Source organism: Uranotaenia lowii, chromosome 1 (assembly GCF_029784155.1).
Source record: "Uranotaenia lowii strain MFRU-FL chromosome 1, ASM2978415v1, whole genome shotgun sequence".
Taxonomy (NCBI): Eukaryota; Metazoa; Arthropoda; class Insecta; order Diptera; family Culicidae; genus Uranotaenia; species Uranotaenia lowii.
In genome coordinates, this window is record NC_073691.1 from 116,441,522 (window position 1) to 116,458,949 (window position 17,428).

The 17,428-nt window shown below is 37.5% G+C and overlaps 2 long non-coding RNA genes across 6 annotated transcripts; one reads left to right on the forward strand and one right to left on the reverse strand.

The window, feature by feature from the left end:
• The first annotated feature begins 9,463 nt into the window (after positions 1-9,463).
• LOC129739292 (uncharacterized) lies at positions 9,464-10,130 on the forward strand. The gene is made up of 3 exons (XR_008735807.1): positions 9,464-9,595; positions 9,825-9,947; positions 10,011-10,130. It is a non-coding gene; the product is annotated as an uncharacterized LOC129739292 (long non-coding RNA).
• Positions 10,131-14,591: 4,461 nt separating this feature from the next.
• LOC129739280 (uncharacterized) lies at positions 14,592-16,580 on the reverse strand. Of its 5 annotated transcripts, none has more exons than XR_008735792.1 (6): positions 16,215-16,580; positions 15,872-15,987; positions 15,493-15,786; positions 15,261-15,397; positions 14,954-15,189; positions 14,592-14,879 (listed from the first exon to the last, which is right to left on the reverse strand). It is a non-coding gene; the product is annotated as an uncharacterized LOC129739280 (long non-coding RNA). The 5 variants fall into 5 exon arrangements; XR_008735794.1 differs by having other exon boundaries at positions 15,493-15,656; positions 15,712-15,786; positions 15,872-16,579; XR_008735793.1 differs by having other exon boundaries at positions 15,493-15,656; positions 15,712-15,798; positions 15,872-16,579.
• Between the last annotated feature and the right edge of the window lie 848 nt (positions 16,581-17,428).

Below are 17,428 nucleotides of genomic sequence, written 5' to 3' on the forward strand. Positions count from 1 at the left end.
GCTTCAGTTGTCAGGAACTTTTATATGGTATACTCATTTAGTGGGTCGTTTTGCCTCTTTTATCGTTGCGGTGTTTCCGTTACATTTAAGGTTAGTGTAGTTTGACTACATGCGGAGCCTTTACAAATTACTTTCGCAAATTTTCGTTGACTAATTAAAGGGGTGGAATTTATTAAGGGTTAGTAATGTTTCTTAAAACTATGTTAGACAAGAATTGACAATTATTCGATCAAAAAAAAGGAATTTAACAACTACTAACAATAAGTATTCAAATGAACCAAATAACAAATACAAATTTTAATATCCGTTCCTAAGCCAAGTTTTATTCTCATGTTAGACTAATCTTAGAATCGTATGTTTTATTGTGACCATCGAATACGATTGGTAACACGTTAGTTGAGTATGAAGATCAACATTTCAATTAAAAATAAATTTCGCACCTTAGTACTTATTATATTTTTGATATCTGCTAAATATCAAATAATGATCGACCGCTGAAATAGTGATCTCTCGAATAATTTTGAAAAACTGAAATTTGAACTTTTGTTGTTTTTGTTAGGTATCATCTATGTGTAAATCTCTTCGTGGAACAGCAAGGTTACCCCTGTCAACCAGACCGTTCGAAATCAAAAACTGAACTTTGGACCGCAGCATCCAGCTGCTCACGGTGTGCTTCGATTGGTGCTGTAGCTGAGGGGTAACCCGGTGAACCAAAATACTCATCGAGTGCGAAACGGACATTCCGTACTTCAGTCATCTGGATTCCGTCTCGATGATATACAATGAGCAATGCTCCTCGTTGATCGTTGAACATCGATATCCCGTTGCCGGCCAAGCATATTCTTGTAGTCATTGGGATGACACCCCATTTTGTGCCACATCATGTTCGTTGCAATAGTTTCCTGGATTTTCGAGGAACGCGAGAGGAAATTTCGTTAAACAGTATCGCAGAATATGTCGTGGGATTTACTCCATGATACCTATGCATCCAAATTTGTAAACGTTTGGTTGAAGATGTGCTGCAACAGCAACAAACTGATTTGGGTTCAATTTAATTCTAGTATCAAAGTTGTATGTTGATTAAAAAAGTTATAATAAAAATATTCTGTTATTTATTTTTATCGAAAAAATTCAAATTTCATATTTTTAAAGTAGAAAAATCGAGCCTGAACAATTCAGTGAATTGAAATTTTACAGTCCTGTAATTTTCAAACGGCCTGTAATTTTCAAATCACTGAAAAATAAAGGTCGTGTAATTTTTTTCTGGCCTGTAAAATTACTGTAAAAGTCCTGCTCCTTTTTGTTACAGGGTATTTACTGTAATTTTACAGAAAATAATTTTTGCTGTGTATTAAGACGTAATCCTAACTCCGTAGCTTTTGCCATAAAGCGGTTTATTTCAGATTGCATCTTTTTAATGGCCTTTTCTATAGATTTTGCTTTGACAATTTTTAAAAAATCATCTGCAAACTGTAAAGTTGTTATATCTGGGTCGAGGTTTGTATTATGCAAAGAAGCTGTGTAAATATTGAATAAAACAGGTGACATAACATCGCCCTGTGGTACTCCAGTACAAATATTTTGGTTGATAATTCCTTGATCGGTGTGAATGAGGGGTTTCCGGTTGTTTAAAAAATTGTAGATCCATGTACATGTATCTTCGTTGAAACCATTTTGTATCATGATACTGTATAATTTTTTAATGTCGACTGTGTTAAAGCATTTGAAAAATCAAAGAAGACACCAATTGTGGTATAGTTGGCTCTTCGTGCTGCTTTAATTAGATTTGTTGCATACGTAATACAATGCTCAGTAGACATACCTTTGCGAAAACCAAAAGATAAATCTGGAATGACATTGTTCTTGTTACACGTTTGTTGGATGTCTACTAAGAGCACACAGTAAACGAAAATTACCGAGTTCGGTAATTTATTTTACAGAACCTGGTCTGTAATTCGAAAAATTTCGGTAATTGATCAATTTGACGTATTGTTTTTACCGAGTTCGGTAAATCAGTTCTTAATTTACCGAAGTTCGTTTATTTTTATGTAAACAAATCGCTTTGCAGTAAATTTTCGGTAAAAAACACCGATATCTGTAAATCATTGTCGCTGTCAAAACAGACGTCAAATTTCAAGCGTTATTTTCTGGCAGCTTTGAGCGCAGCTGTCTCTCTCTCTCTTATAACCATAATGTCTTAGTGGCATCCCGCTTGCGCTGTAAAATAGGCAAAGACAAATAGGAAACGTTTCACTGCCATTTTATTTGCGTTTCGTCGTAATGTCAATAAAAAATAAGAGGCAAATTAGTGTTTTTTCAAAAAAAATTTGTTCTGGTATCGTTTGCTGAGCGAGGACAGTCCATCAGGTAGTGTGAACAAGATTATCAAGGGAATTCAATAACGCGTAGGCTTGGATAGAACATTCGATATGGGTAAGTCGATGCCACCATTTTTATTAAATTATTGAGATTCAAAATCGCTTATATTTACATAGGTGGGTGGTCATCGTTCGGAAAGAAACTCGCGAGTTTTTCCAACTCCGCGAGCAGGATGTCTTGCATCTAACAGCCGTTCAGCAGTTGCCAGCAAAAAAAAGCGCAATGTACGTAAGTGGAAGTTTTTTAATTGTTTCAGTTGTGTTTCGTGCGCGAGTTAGAAAATTATTTGACGTAGAGGAAACACCATTGATGAGTAAGGTAAATAAACTGGTATACAAATTGTAACTTAGAATAAGAAAGAAGACTCAAAAGTTATTTTCATAACTTTTTCTGCATAATATTTACGTTCAGTGTCAAGAATTGACGTGTTTTAAATTGCCATTTTTTGTTATTTTACTCATAACCACGTATTCCACATTCAGACAATCCCTACATTCAAATTGCTCACATCCAATATTTTTCAATAGTAACGCAGGAGCCGGTGAAAGACCGGAACAACAATCCATTCCTTATTCGAGCAGTTCCTGCCAATCTGTCCCACCACCTCCATAACCAGCATAAACAAACCATCGTCATCATCATCCTATGCCTGGCGGGATCGGAACTTTGATTGGCTTCATTCCAGCGCCAATTCAAATAATGACCAAAATCATTTTCAACCACTCCAGCAGCAACATCAGCAGCTTCATCTTCATCATCCCCCATCGCACTAGACTCATCAAACAGCAACCTGAATCTTCTATTGGGCATCGATTTTACTCCGACCCCACAGACTCAGAGCTCGAAGACCAACATTCGCGACGATGATCAAAATTCATAAGTGGGTCCTCACCTCTACCAAAGTTTAATCTGCCTCAGAAGTGGTCGCAATGAATCTCGGCAACCCGGCACCAGCAGCCTGGTTGCAAGCTTAAAGAAAAGCGTGCCACAAGTTGAATTGTAATTGTAATTGTAATTTTATTGAGTAACGATAGCCTTCTTTGGTAATACATAAGGTTAAGGAGAGTACAGGGAAAGTATTACACAGGAGAATCAACGTAATCACAACACATTTAGACTGGAATAATAACTTTTAACAGTTCTCTTAAAACTGGTCCTGGTGGGTTTAAGTTTTGTTTCTAAGGGGATGCTGTTCCAGCATGACGCACCGTGCACCATGATACTTTTCCCGCTCGACGTGGTGTGCCTGGGGATTATGAAGCTTCGGGACCTCTCTAGCTGCCCTCTTTGCAGATGTTGTTGGAGATAGTCGGGTAATAGGCCTCGGTATCCTTGCCACATGAAATCTAGGATCCTGATTTCGAAGTTATACAATAAGTCATGTCCTAAGATTGTTTTGCGTACGTTAGCTGTTGTTTCTCGTCTTCTGAGGTTGAAAACAAATCTCACTGAAGATTTGAAGCATCGATGGAGTTGCTCTCGTAGAGCTCCAGATAGTCCGGGATAGAAGACAACATCGCAGTAGGTGAATATCGGTACAATTACAGATTGTACCAATTTCAGTTTGGTAGGTTGTGGTAGGACCGGTGCAAAACGTCGAAAGGTGCGAAGCGTGTTGAACACTTTCATGGCAATTTGGTTCACGTGAGGTGCCCAGTTCAAATTGCAGTCCATTGTTAAACCTAGGTTCACTACCTTGCTAGATAGGGGGATAGTTTCCCCACAGAATAGGATGGAACTGTTTGGGTTTATTTGTCCGGTTTTGCAGAAGATGATTGCTTGGGTTTTTTTCGGGTTGGGGTACAACTTGTTCGTATTTGCCCATACCTTAATTGATTGTAGGTCTTCGTTAATAGTATTTACCAGACTATCTACTTCAGTTACTGGTCCGGAAATGTAGATTTGAAGATCATCTGCATACAGTTGGTAGTGGCATTTCAAAGACGAGGGCAGACTGTTGATGTAGAGACTGAACAGGAGAGCGCTTAGACATGACCCTTGTGGAGTACCATCGTTAAGTTGGCATTCGGTGGACAAAATACCATTGCAGTGTACCACCTGACTTCGTTGGCCAAGAAAAGACTGGATGAGGTCACAGGCAGGTTGTGAGAAAAGAAATTCGTTCATCAGCTTCTGCTCTAGTTTATGATGGTCTACACAGTTGAATGCTAGCGAAAAGTCCACTAGAACCATCACTGTGCAGTTGTTATCATCGAACTTGCTATATATGTCGTGAGTAACTTTACATAGGGCCGTGGTGGTACTGTAGTTCTTACGGTAGCCTGATTGACAGGAAGCAAGCAAGGAGTGTTCGTTGTTGCACAGATGTTGCGTGATTTGTGACATCATAATCTTTTCTAACACCTTTGAAACGGCAGGTAGGACGCTTATTGGTCTAAAATCTTTCGGCTGTGTTGGGTTGGGAACCTTGGCAATTGGTGTGACAATAGCTTTTTTCCATGACGCTGGAAAAGTATTGGCCTCAATTATGCTGTTGAAAATGTGATGCAGTATGCTGAGTATGAACGGGCAGAGCATCTTAATAAATGAAATAGGTATTCTGTCGCAACCGGTGGCATTCGAATCAATTTCGAATATTTTTCTGCAAATTTCATCCACAGAAGTAGACGAAAAATTGAAGAGGGGAAGGTTGTTGAGCCTTATGTCTCCCTCAGTATGCTGTTGCAATGGTAGAGGATCGTTAGAAGTATTGGAGAGTTGTTGATGACCATGTGCAAAGAATGTGTTGAGTTGGTTGGCATGCAGTTCATTGCTGTTACAGGTATTCTTAGTGGTGTTATGAATACCCTCTCGTTTGAGATTGCTCCATAGTTTTTTCGCCGGGAGGCTTGGGTCGAAAAATTGTTCTGAATACCTTTTTTTGGCTGCTGTTATGAGAGATTTGGCTTTGTCGCGTTTCCTTACAAAGTCGGCCCATTCTGCATTTCCTCGTATACGATTTGGATTCCTCGAGTAAAGTGAGTATGCCATGTCACGGGTTTTGACTGCTCTTAAAATTTCATGTGTTATCCACGGCGTACGCTTGTCGCGAACAACCATGGTTCTTTCCGGTGCGTGACGATCCAAAAGTGCTTGAAGATAGGAGGTTAATGACGAAGTTTTGGTATCCGGGTCAGGTGCAGCTATTATTGGGGCCAAATCTAACATTTCAAAGTCTGCTTGGAGGCGGGACTGGTCGATGTTATGGAAGTTTCTCACACGTATCACTTGCGGCACGAGTTGCGGCATTCTAATGTCTGACAGAAGATAAACTGTATTGTGATCGGAGACAGTGCAAACGATTGTCTTCGATTTGAAGACATGTTGTGGCGTATCAGTTATTAGCAAGTCGATGGTGGTTGAAGAAGTGTCAGTCACTCTGGTGGGTTCTGTCGGAAGTATAGTAAGGTTGAAACACGAATTGATCCGATTTAGAGCAGACAGATTGGTGGAAGGCTGGAGTGATTCGACATTGATGTTAAAGTCTCCTGCAATGTAGAGACGATCAAAGCCAAAATCTGCTGTCTTCAAAAGTAGCTCTTCGTAGCATTTGCCGAAATGTTGATTGCAGCTCGATGGGTTATAGAAAACTACTACTCCGATCTGGATGGTATTGATTTGAGCACGTACTACGAGGAATTCTATTCTTGATGCAATAGGAAGGTTGGGATCGAATTCAGATTTAAGTACTGGGGACGCCTTCAATCCTTTTTTCACATATAAGCCGACTCCGCCACATGTTCTGCTTCTACGGCCTCTCTCTGCAGGCAGAGAGTGCTTTATAAAATCGTATGATGGGATTCTCAAAGGTCCAGAGGGGGACGATTGCTTCAATTTAGTTTCGGTCACAGCAAAAAAATGGTATTGGATTTTTTCTAGAATCAGTTTAACGCCGTCTATGTTATGTTCCAGTCCTCTTACATTAAGGTGACCTATACGTAGGTTATTCTGTACTTGTGGCATGGTATAATGGGAAACGTCAGTAGTAGTAGTGTAGCAGGATTATAAAACAAACGAAGAAGTAGACTCATTGGATGATCTTGCGTCGTAAAATATGGATTCGTCCAAGCAGGTGTCGTTCCTAACGAGTTCTAAGAGAGATGGTATATTTTCCACAGGTGTATACTTGGTGTGGTTTGGAAGGAGAACAGATACTTTGTCGTCTCTTACAAAAACTGAGCGTAGGTTTTTCTGTTGTTTTAGTCGTAGTGCTAGGTTTCTAATACGAAAGGTACCGACAGAAAGCATCTCATTTAAGGTGAAACGATACTCTAGTGATATGCCTACATTGAGTTGACTGAGGCGAGCACTGTGGAATTTTTCAAAGTATTTCCGTAACACATTTTTCCTCGACTCTCTGCTGTTGAACACGATAACTATCGTCGGTGTCAGCGTTCTGTCAGACCATTTGGATGTATTTACTTTTATTCGGAAGCAGCTAGTTACGTGAGACGCCTCTTGCGTGGCGTCTAGGAAATTTAGGACCTTTCCAACGATGGTGTGCACATTTTCTCCCTGTTGGTAAGGGATTTTGTTGAGTGCCAGTCTGTGCGAGTTGATGTCGTGCGAATAAGTGTTAAGCAGTTTGGCTCCGACCTCGATCATTTCGATTTTGTGGCCTATATCGTTAACATATTTTCGATGTTCGTTCAGTTGTTCGTCGATTTGCTTCACTTTGTTGACTTTGTTTCTGAGAGAGTCCACTTGTTTTATGTTGGTCAGTTTAGTGGATTCAACCTCAGTCTGGAGCTTCGCCAAACTAACGGTAATTTCGTCGATTTTAGTTTGGAGGTGCTTGATGTCATCAGATGAACAGTCGGTCCGGGTAACGATATCGACAGAAGGCTTGGCAATCAAGTTTCCTTGGATCGAACATGGTTTGCAGAAGAACCAGAAATTTTGAATTGCATCAACCATGGATTCTTTGATTCCAACACATTGGTAGTGGAACCACTTCAAGCAACTATCACAACAGATCCAATTGACTTTGCTTGTTTTAGATGAACGTTTACCTTTTGAGGGTGGATTTGTCTGACTGCAGACTTGGCAGATATCTTCGTTACTCATGATACATATACGTAGCTACACTAACTGACGTTGTATAATTAGTGAATGGTCATAGAAAGTATAACCAGTTTGCCAGGGAACAACTCTTCAGCCACCAACGGTGCTGGGTGATTTGCGCTTTGACCTGGGCCCACACTGCAGTTAAAGGCGCTAAGGTACTAAACTGAGTGCTTGCGAAATTGGTGCTTTTACCTCGGGCCAGATCGTCTGCCAATGCACCAAGGTACAACAGACGATCTAAGTTGTTTTTAGTTAAGTATGATAGTCTGGCAAACTGGGACCACTGCCGACTGCGTTACTGAAGCTTGAAGAAGCAGGAAAGAAGAAGCAGGAGATTTGTTTGCACCAAACAGGAAAATTCCGCAGAGATCTCTGATATACGGCCGGAAATCCGCTTTCCACGGTCGCGCCACAGCTCGACGGTACGGGTAGTACAAGAAACGAATGTATTGTCTCAAGAGAAACGCGTATACACGCTCGGCCATATTGAACCATTAATGCTTGAAAAATAACCATAATCGAAGTTTTGTGGGTTAAGTCGTTTTATGAGTTTTCAGGGAAAACTCATAAAATGAGATTTCGAGAAGAACTTGGATTATGGTTATTTTTCAGGCATAATAAAAAAAGTGAAAATGAGCAGAAATTCAGGGAAAATTGATCTAAATGAATATAGAACGACGAGCCAAATATGAATTTAATAAATGGAAGCTTTATTTAAGTATTTACATGTTTACCAATGTGATACAATTATGACCGTCCACCCAAAAATCATTGTAGAATTTGGTCTGGTTGCCTCGTCTACCTCTGTTGCCGCCATGAACGGATGAAGCCTTGCTGCTTTCCGGTGACTAAGGAGCACCCGATTCGGGGGGCTGCTACTCCCATCGTGCTGGATACTTAACTTGCAGCTTTTCGAACCAGATAGGCCCACTGAGCGAAGGGAAGTGTTTACCTCATCATTGCTGTAATGAAAAAAAAAATACTGACAACTGTTAGTTCTATCGAAATTTTGAGAAATCCATTATAACATGAAAACTTACCTTGTGGAAAATGCCCCAACCTATGCAGACTGGTCTCAAGCAAAACAACCGTCGTTTTCATATCCCCTTCGGTGTTTAGATGATCCCGGATGGAAGTTCCTATTGGAATTAGAAACGCCCTTGTCGGAAGATTTGTCTCCTTCCGCATCGCTGTCGTTGGTTTTGCTGTTGCCTGTGTCTGCAGGTTTCAACTGGAAGCTCCTCATCCGGATCCATATGTAGCAGTCGGTTTCCATTTGTACAAAGGTGGACAGTTTTTTCATTGTTGTTTGAGAAAAAAATAGTTAAATTTGGAGGATGATACAAAGATGATTTTGTTCAATCGAGCAGATACTTACCAGCTCTATGATCAAGTAATTCCCCCGGAGTGAAAAAATATCTAAAACAATCAGTCGATGTGACGCACAGCAGTTAAAAACAAACAAGTTTTCTGCGCGTCCAAAGATGGCAACTGTTTTTATCACATATTTGTGTTTGAAATTCAACCATTTTCAACATCTTTCGTCAGAACTTCGAAAATGCTTGAAATTCAACCGTACACTATGTTTAAAAAACAACAATAATCGCAGTTCTATCGGAAATCTCATAAAATGGTTCAAGAAAAGTCATTAATGGTTAAAAAAATCTGAGCGTGTAAAACATAAATTATTTAGCGGCTTGATCGGGTGACATAACAATCGACTACACGCTTAACATAATTGTGAGTTGAACCCGCTGTTGGATCGATTTTTATCGAAGCCTCGTTTAGTCAAAATCCGGGATCAACCGGTGAGGATCAGTCCACCCTCAAGTAGTTCCACAAGAGTTCGAATGGTTGCAAAAGTTTGTCGATAGTATGGACATGAAAACGTTGAACGGAACCCCCCGCTCGATGATAAGTGGAAAGAACTGCAGAATTTTCTGGTGAGAATTATTTTTAATTCTTATGTCAATTATCGTCATTTTAATAAATTTGAAATTTCGTTACCAGGTCAAAGACGAATTCAAGAGACATTTTAGTGTGGCTCGACTGTTTCGGAAAAAGAATCGTTCCATGGATTGTGTGCCATACAATCAAGCCCGGATAAAGCTACCACATCCACTGATACATAAATGCAGCATTTGTTAAGGTAAATTGTATTCATGTAAGAAAGCTTACAAGTTAATTTTTGTTTAACCTTTGTATTTTCCTAAAGATGTTTATCTGAAAATTTTGTCTAACTACCTAGTTAGAAAAGCACAAAACGTTAAGTGAGTCAATTCTACAGTTCAAAGATGACTATGGACGCTAGAAATCATTGATCAGCAGTCTTTTCGGGAATACAATGATACTCGAATGAGATTATTTTTCTCTTACAGGAACTTGGATTTGGCTGCCGACAGATGATTCTTACGCAGACTCCTCTACAAAACACCGTAAATGACTGTTGGTTTGGTCTCAGAAATCGACAGTTATCGTTTGCCTGAATACACCAAATTGAGGTAGATTAAAATTTCATAATCCACGTTTCAACCCTTTCTTTAACAAAAATGTGTATTTTTTAGATACTTGACACTTTTTGGCCAACGAAAATCAAACAGGAGCTTAGCTACAGAGACGTATCTTTCCAGCTGATCAAACAGTTTGATCTGTCGCAATGCATCGAACGGGCGCTACGGGCAACACTGCACGGTTCAGGTGTAATCCGCAACGTAACGCTGGTACAGAACAAATTGTGGCCTAAACTCTACGCCAAGTATCTGCTAAGGATTGTCCAGAATGTGATTGGGGCCTATCGGCAGCAGAACCAGGAATTAAAACAGATGATTCCCATGACAATGTGTTCAATTAATTTATTAATAAATGGAATTTAGAAATTAAAATTTATTAACAGCTTTGATTTATGAATTGATTTGGTCGTCGTAAATGAAGGTAAGTGTTTATTCATAATCATTTCCATGAGTTTAGTTGTTCCACTTCAACTCAAAATATTCTTCTTTTTTAGGTCTATATTTCATAACTTGGTAGCCAAAGCCATTTTTTATTGAATATTGACTGAAAACTGTTAAATTTTAGGTTATCATAACCGGAAATAGTAAAACGTTCAGTAATTTCAGCCTATGATGCACAGCGCATAACGCGAAAGGATCAGTGTCTCCAGATGACACTTGAAACGAAATTAGTTTATTCTGATGAGCACAGATGACTGTCTGTTATAATAATTAATTTTAAAATACCTTTGAAATTTTTATAATTTTAAAATATTATTATTAAGTCCATCACAATTGAAATATTTCGCTTTAAGTGTTTTCTGGAGACTCCGATAATCTCGTGTAATGCACTGAGCATCATAAGCTGAAATTACCGAACGTTTTATCGGTTTTCGGTAATAATTACCGAAAAAAAAAAAATCAGTTTTCGGTAAATATAGACGACATTCCGGTAAAAGCAACCGGGTTTTCGGTAAAAATAACAGATTTTTCGGTAAAATTTAGTGGTATTTCAGTAATAATTACAAACATTTCGGTAAAATCTACCAGTATTTACAGATTTTCGGTTAAAAAAATCACAGTATTTCGGTAATATTTACCCACATTTTAATAGCAATTACAGGTATTTCGGTAATAATTTTAGGTTTTTCGGTAATAATTACTGGTATGTCGGTAACTATTCCGGTTGTTCGGTACATGTTAACGAGCTTCTATATAGTTTTTCGATTAACATCACCGGCCTTTCGGTAATAATTACAGACATTTCGGTTCAACAATACCGGTTATTCGTTAATCGAATGAGCTATCACATTGACAGCTGTCAATAAGTGACAAATGAATTCAGATATGATTAGCCGAGTTTCGATAATTTTTTACCGAAAAAGGTCTGTAATATTTGACAGCTGTCACTTTCTCTGCCATGGAAAAAATTACCGAACAGTTTAACGATCTCCACATGTTAGGATTTCGGTAAAAAAATTACCGAACTCGGTAATTTTCGTTTACTGTGCAAGTCCAATGGTGTTGGGAAAAAGTGGTAGGAATTTTGACAGCTGTAGCACAGATGGGAATTTTTCTATCGTGAAATATAGACCAAAAATGTTGGCCGTCCACCGGTGTGATAGAATACGAAGGTATAAAATCGAAAGCAACCAGCGATGCCAAGTGAATTAGCTTTTCAATAATTTCACTGACTTTTTTTATTTTGAATTCATCGTTTGAAAATTGAAATCAAATTCATTTTACTTGATCATTAACTTGAAATAGTACCTAGTGTCAATATGAAAATTTTATTATTTATATGTATGAACAAGTATTGTTTAAGTTATAATGCATTCCAATATTAAACTGTATTCTGCAGAATTAGGAGTTTTGTATTGGAGTGCATTTGATTACACGAGTTGATAAAGTTTTTGAACTCTTCCTAAATCATTTTCAAGGTGATAATTAGGCAAGTGACGTATAAAAAGTATAGGTAATTCAGACACAAGCTGAATTTTACTCCCGATTCGACGCCTACGTTTGATCTGATTGACACTTGTCGAATTAACAGCGAGGGTTCCGTTTTCTAAAGATGATGGATCCATTAAAGGTGGCGTTCCGAACTTGTTATCGGACATTCCGACGGAATATCTTTTTCAAATAAAAAAAACGAAACAATTTCCTACTCCCGAAAACCGCTCAAACAAAACAAACAAACAGAATTTATTTACTCACCCAGCTATCTGGCAGCTTTGCGCCTCAAAATGTATTCGATTGGCAAGGGCATGAAAAAAATTGGCTGTAAGTTTGAAAAAGTTGATTAACTTCATTGCAATTCGTATCAGTTTAAGTGATAAAAGATAAAAAAAAGAAAATATCACTTTATGTTTAAATCCTGAAATTTCTCGATTTCCTTTATTTTCCCCTCAACTGAGGTTTTGGGCATAAGGTAGATGGCAGCACCGAAACGTTTCATGCACGAATACTGTATTGCAACGCCGACTCTATCACTCGGTTCGGTGTTGCAAAACATCGTGTTTTTCTATCACCCTCAGCCAAAAAGTGTTATACGATACAAATTTTGCAGCGCGAAACTGTTCGAATATCAGATTTTCCCAACACCGGTGGACGGCAAATGTGTTGTGATGTGATGTAAACCTTCGAAATTTCCAACTCCATCTCAACCAGTGAACTTGCTCTAAGAGCAAGTCCAATGGTGTTGGGAAAAAGTGGTAGGAATTTTGACAGCTGTAGCACAGATGGGAATTTTTCTATCGAGAAATATAGACCAAAAATGTTGGCCGTCCACCGGTGTGATAGAATACGAAGGTATAAAATCGAAAGCAACCAGCGATGCCAACTGAATTTGCTTTTCAGTAATTTTACTGACTTTTTTTATTTTGAATTCACCGTTTGAAAATTGAAAAAAAATTCATTTTACTTGATCATTAACTTGAAATAGTACCTAGTGTCAATATGAAAATTTAATTATTTATATGTATGAACGAGTATTGTTTAAGTTATAATGCATTCCAATATTAAACTGTATTCTGCAGGATTAGGAGTTTTGTGTTGGAGTGCATTTGATTACACGAGTTGATAAAGTTTTTGAACTCTTCCTAAATCATTTTCAAAGTGATAATTAAGCAAGTGATGTATAAAAAGTATAGGTAATTCAAACACAAGCTGAATTTTACTCCCGATTCGACGCCTACGTTCGATCTGATTGACACTTGTCGAATTAACAGCGAGGGTTCCGTTTTCTAAATATGATGGATCCATTAAAGGCGGCGTTCCGAACTTGTTATCGGACATTCCGTCGGAATATCTTTTTTAAATAAAAAAACGAAACAATTTCCTACTCCCGAAAACCGCTCAAACAAAACAAACAAGCAGAATTTATTTATTCACCCAGCTATCTGGCATCTCTGCACCTCAAAATGTATTTGATTGGCAAGGGCATGAATAAAATTGGCTGTAAGTTTGAAAGAGTTGAATAACTTCATTGCAATTCGTATCAATTTAAGTGATAAAAGATTAAAAAAAAAAAAGAAAATATCACTTTATGTTTAAATCCTGAAATTGCTCAATTTCCTTTATTTTCCCCTCAACTGAGGTTTTGAGCATAAGTTAGATGGCAGCACCGAAGCGTTTCATGCACGAATACTGTATTGCAACGCCGACTCTATCACTCGGTTCGGTGTTGCAAATCATCGTGTTTTTCTATCACCCTCTGCCAAAAAGTGTTATACGATACAAATTTTGCAGCGCGAAACTGTTCGAATATAAGATTTTCCCAACACCGGTGGACGGCAAATGTGTTGTGATGTGATGTAAACCTTCGAAATTTCCAACTCCATCTCAACCAGTGAACTTGCTCTAATACTGCTGCGTTTAATATTTTTACAACGGTTGGTAAAAGCGCTATAGGTCGGCTGGAACTTATTTCATTTGGTGGTTTATTGGGCTTTAATATAGGGATAATTTTGATTTCCTTTAGGTGATTTTCTAAAGTTGCTTTTTGCCATATTCCGTTTAGCAATTCTATTATTTTTGTAACTGATTATAGATCTTATTTTTTTAATGCATTATACTGCCCCTATTCGCATATGAGTCCCATGTGTAAAAACAGCAAACCGAGAAAAACGCTTGTAAAGTTTGAAAATTGTTTTCATAAAAACAAACACGGAAAATAAAAAAAAGGTAAAATTTACCTTTTTGCGAGGTGAATTTTTTCCACCCCTCTTCGAGGTAAATTTTACGTTTTTTTCATTCACCTAGCAAAAAGGTAAATTATACCTTTTTTCAATTCACTTAGCAAAAAGGTATATTTTACCTTTTTCGCAATATAGTAAATAATACCGTTTTCCCATTTACTGATTTAAAAGGTAAATGCTGCACAGCAAAAATTATTTTCTGTAAAATTACAGCAAATATCCTGTAACAAAAAGGAGCAGGACATTTACCGCAATTTTACAGGTCGTAAAAAAATTACAGGATATTGATTTTTACGTCAGCATGTTTTTTCACAGGCTGATTTAAAAATTACAGTACTGTAAAAATTTAGTACATTGAAATGCTCTGGCTGATTTGTGTTATAATTTCAATTGAAAAAGGAGAAAAACATATTTTTCGGTGAAAATAAATACATAAAAACATGTTCATACAATACTTTATTTACCAAAAAACGGTGTCACAACTTCAAAATACAAGCGTTTTTATGTGACATGCTATTGTTTAGACACACTATATGCGCTGAATGAATATAATTACCACCCGCACCAGCAGCACACACTACTCCTACACAATGGCACAGGCCCGCTCTATTTTTGCAAATAACCAGTGACTTGCTGATCGTTTGCCGTTGGTCCTTGCTACTATGTGCTTCTATCCAGGAGTGACATCAGCTGCATAATGGATAAGAAATCGTCTTACAACTTTGGTGGGAAAATCTGTTCAAATCTAGAAAAGAAAAAGATTGATGTTATTAAAAAACACACATGTATATCAGTAAGAACTGTTGTTTAAATAGTTACCTTATAATGAAGGTATTGTGCAACGAAAACTTCTTTGGTTCTGTCGTTGGCCGATTTCGACAGGTTTTCTTCGGCCTCCCATTGGATGGCCGTTTCAGTTCCTCGACTCGTTGAAAGTGGACTGAACAGATCGATCCCGGTTTCGACGCGTTCCGTTTGACTCAAGACATCTAAATCACAGACCAACCTGCCGAAAATGATGTGTTGTCCATCTTGATGCTAGCAGAACCAGTGGGCTATGAGGGTTATAAAAAAAAGATATTAAAATTGAACAATTCTTTGAAAAGTGAACCTTAACGGTACTTACAACTGCGGTCCATGAGTATTTCGACTGAGGTTGCCTTCGCCCTTATCTGAGTGTATCAAATTCGATTTTATCCCTCGGGAAGGGATTCCCAAGTGAACGTTCCTCCATTTCCAATCCCTGTCGGATCACCAGCATGGCTGAAAGAAAAATTTCTTATATCGGCCTTTGTTTCAGAAAATTTTCGTCTGCATATTATTTTTAGTTCAGATTTCGAAAGGTACTCGAAACGTACGGTATTCAAAGTTCTGCGCATGATTTTTTTCCTCATTTTCATCAAGTTTTCCATCGAAACGGTGTGGTAATAGTATGAGCCGAAGAGTGATAATCTTAATGGGTTATACTGCCGTTCTAAGCAAGAATGTCCCATGTGACTGTTGGGTCATTTTCACTTTTTTGCTGGAAACGGTCTCTTTTAGTGTTAACTTTCGAATAAAAACACAAACAAGTATACTTTGTTCTGAACTTATACGAAATTTTCATCAAGGTGGTTGTCTCTATGTTGATAGTTCTACGCAAGAATGTCACACTAGAGAAAATTCTATGAGTAATGCAAATTTTATCAAAAAATTGTCTTAAGATGAGTTCAAACTGTTGAATTTAATGTTACTCACTGAAAAGAACACTAAAATAGAGGGCAGAGGAGGAGCGAGAAGTCTTGAGTGTTTTATTCAGAGAAATTTTCACTAAACACTTTTCGGTAGGCAGCATTTACAAGATCCATACTCAACTATACATTTTAATAAACAAAGAGGAACGTATTTCTCAAATTACGGTTCCCGATAGGAAATTTAACAGTTGAAAAATTTCGCCGTTCACATATTTAGTTGGGTGCCGATTTAGTCTGGCTACGAATCACCCTACTAAATCAATGACCCTATTTAGTATGCCGATTAATCGGGCTACGCTTGAATATGAAATAGGTGCCATACTAAATCGGCTGATGAGTAGGCTCACACAATTATGCATGATTTGGTAGCACAATAAGTTGATCGACGTAATCGGGGGGGATCGGTCAATTTAGTAGGTTTTCGTAGGACTCTATTTAGTTGGCAAACTTTAAGCCTATTTAAGGTGCATTTACAGTTCTTTCGAACGTGAAAATGAAAAAACTTATATTCTTCAAAAACTCGACTATGCTGCATTTTATGGCTGCGAAACTAGGTGGAATAGATGCGGAATGGTTGAACGATTATTTTTGAACTGATTTCCTTGTTCAAAGCCCTTTAATATAAATTTTATTTCAATTCCCCCGATTTTCACTGCGGAATATTTTTTCCGCGTTCACTGACATTCCGCTCGAAGTGTAAACGCACTGAGCGAACGTGAAAACGGAAAACAAACAAGAGTGGTGAATATAAATTCTGCGTTCATTTTCACGTCCGAATGGCAATGTGCATTCTGAAAAAAATTTCACCGATGACGGAAAAATTTTTGCTTCATAAAAATTAGTTTTTTAATTTGTAAGCACATTTGAAGGCAATTAAAGGCTTAAAATACTACGAGTTTGAAATGAAACGCATACGATATTTTTTTTTAAACTTTAAAACCCGCTTGGGCATCATTTAATTGTACCTGTTGGAAGAGTTTCTCGACGAATAAATGTAAATGAAGATCATCGAATGGCCAGATTCCATTGAAATAAAAAAAATAAATTCCGCTTTGTTCAAATGTGTTTTTCAGAAAAGGTATGGAAATAATTATAAAAATTTATGAAATCATTGAAAAATAACGTGTTTTAAGGAAAAATGAAAAGCAGAAAAATTAACAAACAAAAGAGTACTGATGCATTTTAATTAAATAAAAACCTTTTGAATTGTTTCACTAATTAAAAGTAATTTTGAAATTTTTGTTTGTCAATTTTTAATCAACAACAAAAAATGGCTATCTTGTAGAAGTTATATTCATAACGTCCTTCACGCAGAAAAAGAAAGGGGAGTCGATTCTACAAAACGTTTTGTTGTTTAATTTTGGTGTATGAATGCACATTAAGTGAATATTTTTTATATAAATTTCGATTCGAAACGATATTCAATACTTTGTTAATATTACCCAAACTGACAAACCCAGCCAACGTGTATTGGAGAGGGCCAGTATTATTTTAGTAAAAAAATTATTGTAGTTTTCAAATTTCAAGTTGGGTTTATTATTAAATAAAATCAAGGTTATTC